Genomic DNA, 6000 nt, shown 5'->3' on the forward strand with positions numbered 1-6000 from the left:
ATATAATAATGTGCAAATAATATTGAACTACTAATAATGGTAAATGTAATATTTGATAACACAGACTGCTGTGTAAAAAAATATAAATGATTATTTATTCTATTTGTAACACACCAACATATTTTGTATCACTTATCAGTTGGATAAGTGTCACTTTGCATTATTCTTTGTATACAGTGAGTACATAATTACTTATTGATACAATAAGATTCAAAGGGACCCTGAATATATATATATATTCTTAAGGTAGTAATGTTAGTAAATGACAAGGGTCAGAGAAAAACAGTTTAACAGGAGATTATCATGAAAAGTCAGCAAGAATCAAAGAATTTATTTTAGTGCATTTCAACAGTTATTTTCATAGCATTTTATGAAAAAAATGCAACTAAACTAATCATTTTAGAAATCGGTATCCAAAACGCATGGAATGGACATAGGCCCTGATGCTTTTATCTTGAGATATGGTTATGACTATGTAATGTTATTTAGGTAAAGGAAAGACTTCTGTATTACAATATAAGGTTTAAAAAAGTCATACAGATTTTTTTGTGATTTCTCTCCATGCCGTCAAGTGATCATCCGGCCTATAATCTGATGTTTATATGCATTATACAACCTGTGGACATTTTACCAATTAGAAATGGCTTATCATGCTTTCTTTATGAGCTATATTATATAGTTGTCATAGAGCAAGCTTGTTTAGCTTTATTTAGAGTGCCTTATAAAATAATAGAACTATAAATTACTAAATTAAATTATTTATTAAACCATACTGTTTTTCTTTGTGTGAGTGAGAGATGCTTGCAATGATCTATGAGGAGGTCACAGTATATGATGTGGATGTTTTTAGGTGACCATTCTGTTTCAAGTAAAATATCGGCTATATAACATGATTAGAGTCAGCCACCAGGTCTCGTGGAGAGTAGGTGATATAATATTCATCAGACAGTTTCAATGTTAGCTGTATTGAGAGAGTACTAGAAAAAAAATACATCTGGCATTGAAATAGAATTGTAACAAACTATTTTTTTTTTTTTATTAAAACATATGAACTTTATTCAAAAACTAATAAAAGCCTGGATGCACAGGCTATCAAACAGCTGATGCATTTCGGCAGATGCCGTATTCGAAGCTGCTAGCAATGTAAAATAAGACAGCTTATTTAGAACACAAGCCTCCTCCTATTGGACAATCAATTTTTTTAAATTAACAACGTATGCACTTTCAATACATAGCGCATTTAAGCGACATAGATGTGTGCATAGATCCACACAGAAAGTATGTGACACAATACAAATCAATAAAAAAATTTAACATCTTATGCTTGCAATATATGCATAAAGTTTCCTACTAATTTAAGGTCAAATGTCAAAACTACCTAATTACTGTTAATAGAATTAGCATTAGGAAGAAAGCACTAAAGTCCAAACAGCGGTTTGTATCAAAACTCATAAAGATTAAAGGGTTATGCTTGCTATGTCTAATCTACGGGTTCATGCCATATGTATAATATGGTCTATATCTTGTTACCGGGGACAGTGTTACCCTGAATGTATGCCTACAACTACCTATGCTTATAAAGTAGGCTTCCTACTGTTCGGAGAGCAAAATGGTTGTTTCAGTGCCAGCATGCTTTTGGTAAATAGTGCGTTGAAGTGAAGTGGTAAAACAGCGATAAATTGTGAGCCCCCTGAGAATGGAACATTAAATGTGAGGGCTATACTTTGATACTCCAAATACATGAACAATGGTCTACACCTCATTACTAGGGACTATAGGGCCCCAAAGCTACATTTTGTCAGGTAACAATCTATTTTTAAATGTGGTAGAATCCTTTTACAATGTATAACATGCCTGCAAATTAACATATTTTTTTTTTTTTTAAATATGTACAATGAAATTAAATGGAAATCACAATAATCCTCCAAAGATAAAAAATGTCACTTTAAATCACTAGTTTTCAAACCTTTCCTCAGGCCTCCCTAACAGGCCAGATTTTCAGGATAACCTTGGGTAAGCGCAGATAAAATAGCCATGGTTACTAATCAGCTGATTATTTCACCTGTGCTCTAGTTTAGATATCCTCAAAATCTGACCTGCTAGGGAGGCATGAGGACAGGTTTAAAAACTAGTGCTTTAAAAAAAAAAAAAAATAAGAATAAAAATATACTTTTTTAATTGACTTAATAAGAATCAACCATTAAGTAGGTCCTTTATTTGTTTACATATTTTTTAATTTGAAATGCATGTGTGAGTGAACTTTCACTTTAAGTCAGCAGAGATTATGCTGAAGAAATGGTAGAAAAAAATAACCACACACAAAACCAAAATAATAAATATTTATCATCATAAATATGATTCTAAATATATATATATAAAACTACACAGAGGTCCACAAGTAAACCTTATCCAGCAACCCCATATGAAGCCTATAAATTAAATAGATATAGGAACCGTCTCCCCCCAGAAATAAACACTACTAGGGATACTGGTAAATATTCTATATTTAATTAATTTGTGATCATGTTCAAAAAAGATAATAAACAAAAAGAAACAACCACACATTGATTGGTCATATAAAGTTAAGCATATGCAATTCATTCATTACCCAAGAAACAAAGGTACCCAGAATAATATTAAATGAGTATTGATTATTTAAGACAGCAAATAGAAAGCTCTTCACATATGCACTGAAGCAAGTCTCCACATAGAATATTCTTGTAGTTAAACTGTCTTGTGCAAATATACGGCAGCTGCATACACTTATACAGAAACTAGGTATCCCCAAATTAATTCCTTCACTCCCTACGTTTCCAGATAAGGTATATCTCAGCAGATTAACAGAATGACCATCGTGGGGGGCTACAATATCGTTCATATCTCATCCAGAGCTTCCTCCCATACCTTTTCTCATAACCATAAAGAAAGTTGAACCATGCCAAACAGGGATAGTTATACAGATCAATCCGGAACAACAGGAGAGAAGTTGCACAGCGCTATTCACATTCAGCGTCTGCTTCGTATTACCTGTTCTTATGAGATGTCTTTGTTCACCCCCTAGGCCATAACATTCCACTTACCTTTCATAGGTATATAATAAAGCTATCCACTGCTTACATAGGGAGACTTACAGGGGTTTCCTGAATGTAAATGCAAGTTAGAACACTGTAATTCAAGACAGTGTGGAAATCGGCAAACAGCGGATACAGACTCTGCTACACATGTTTCACCCTACGTCACCTGGGGTTTCCTCAGGCACAATCAATCAACGCCATTTACTGTACTGTTTTAGTCATTTTTACATTCATTTGAAAAGTAATCCACATGTATAGTCTGTATCTGATTTATATAATACAGTATATATATATATATATATAAATATGAGCAACTGGAGAGCACTCTCACTTCTTAGGTCAATCTGCCAGGGTGCATGCAGGAGTTGAATAATAAAAACGAACAAATGGCAGCACTCACTGGTCCTTTAAATGTGCAATTTATTTTGTGACGTTTCGGGGACCGTATCCCCTTCCTCAGACGTCTGAGGAAGGGGATACGGTCCCCGAAACGTCACAAAATAAATTGCACATTTAAAGGACCAGTGAGTGCTGCCATTTGTTCATTTATATATATATATATATATATATATATATATAATTTTTGTAATCTTTTTGCGTGCTATATTTTGTCACACTACTTTCTTACTTATTTTGTTGAGCACAATAAAGTAATTGGAATCATCCATTTATTTCATCTGGGGGACAATTTACCAAAGTGCGAGCGGACATGATATGATGTAACATATCATGTCCGCCGCATGTCGGCATTTATCATTGCACAAGCAGTTCTGGTGAACTGCTTGGCTGTGAATCTGCAGGGGGCAGCATTGCACAATCGGCCACTAGTAAGGGGTGTCAATCAGCCTGATTATATAGAATCGGGCAGATTGAAGACCACAGTCTCAGAGGCAGCGGACATGTTATGGAGCAGCGGTCTTTAGACCACTGCTTCATAACTACTGTTTCCGGTGAGCCTGAAGGCTCGCGTGGAAACAGGGGCATCAAGCTCCAACTGGAGCTTAATAATTCGGCCCCAATGTTTATACATGTAAGCTAGGAAAAGCCAATATACTTGTGTCACTTACACGTGCTATTTCTATGGCATGGTTCGAGTTTGTAGATTAACCATGTGACTCACTTTATTTAACCTCATGGACATTTTTGCTGTATATAGTATTATTGTTTACTATAAGGGTTAATGCCTTGCATTATAAATTAATTTTGCATGGTTCATTAATATGCAGAGTATCAGTGATACTTATTTTACATGTTATACTTTTACACTATAAAAGTGTACGCAGCTTTTGATTCCTTTGCGGGGCATGTTCGCATATGTGAGCCTGTTTCCTGTAATGGAAGAAGCAGAAGTCATCAGACAACTGTTTCTTACACTCACCTCAGAGGTGACAGATTGAAATCATTCTGAACATGCACGCTTATGGTGATTGATGGGCCAGAGAGAAGTGGCAGCATTGGACATTTAATCGAGTGTGTAATGATACACCCGGGAAGCGGGAGTACAGGGTCCACTGCTGGTTCGATGCAAAGCCATGTGGATGAGTTCTCAAGTTTTGAACCTTGGCCACACGGCTGTTAGCACATGGAGCCCTACATGGCTTCTGCACATGTATGCATATGATGTTGACACATATTTCATTATGTATATATGATATTTTTACTTAGTATAGGAATGATGTTTGTATTATGGATTTTGTTTATCTGTGCATATAATTATGTCAACAATTATGTTTGTTTTTTTCTGTATTGGTGGTGGTTTGTGTTCACATATTTTCTCTTGTCTGAGGAAAGGGTAACCACCATGAAACATCACTATATATTAAACATTCAGAGTTAAATTCCAGGGAGTGCCAGTATATATATTTTTTATTTATTTATTGACACTTCAGCAGCCTATGTGTGTGTGTTTATGTAATATATATACATATACATGAACTTACTTTTCCTATATTTAACATTTAGTGGACTAGTAACTTTTTCATGTGGACCAGTAGCTCTTAACCCCTTACTAGTAAACTATAGTGATATGTTTTCACCCCATGTATAGATGGATAGATATAAAGATAGATAGATGTAAATATATATTCTAGATAATATTACAGGAGTATTTCCAAATAGAGCTGACATGTAAACCGTTGTAACAGTGCATTAGTCAATTTTTTTGTTTCATTTTTGCAATGAATTTTAAAAGACTCAATAAATTAAACATAACATATAGATAATGATATGACATTTTATAATTTCCATAACATTTTCAAGGTGGGTATCTGAGCTTGTTTAAAATACAGATGTATTAAAAGAAATCATATGAATTCAATAAAAAAGGAAGTGTCTATAAGTAAAATTTGAAAAATAGATTTAAAATATTGTTTTGTTTCATTATTGCAGTGAATTGTGATACCAAAAAGACAATAAATTATACATATAATAATTAATAATATGATATTAAACTCAAGGTGGGTGTCTGAGCTTGTTTAAAATACAGTTGTATTAAAAAAACATATAAATTCAATTAAAAAGACTAGTCTATAAGTAAAATTAAAAAAATATATATTTAAAAATATTTTAGAATAAATGTATACAATGCATTCTATATGCAACAGTATTGAATCCAATTCCATATTTTACATTTATATATGCTTAAAATAATATGGACTTATCTGCAGCTTTCTGTATTTTATTTATTTAGTAAAAATCTAACGAAATGGCCATTTAGAAACACTATCTAAAAATCTAAAATCATCACATAATGTTCTATTTTTGACATTTCTGCTTGTTAGTCTTCATTAAAAATGAAGTTAACATTATTGGCCAGGAGAGGGCGAGCCTGTCATCCAATCAGTATTTTAGCTGCACCAGTAGATCTGTTCATGACATTACCATCTAGTCTCCTCCTCCTAACTCACAGAATCACCCTCCTATTTTT

The sequence above is a fragment of the Bombina bombina genome, chromosome 6 (assembly GCF_027579735.1).
Source record: "Bombina bombina isolate aBomBom1 chromosome 6, aBomBom1.pri, whole genome shotgun sequence".
NCBI classification, from domain to species: Eukaryota; Metazoa; Chordata; class Amphibia; order Anura; family Bombinatoridae; genus Bombina; species Bombina bombina.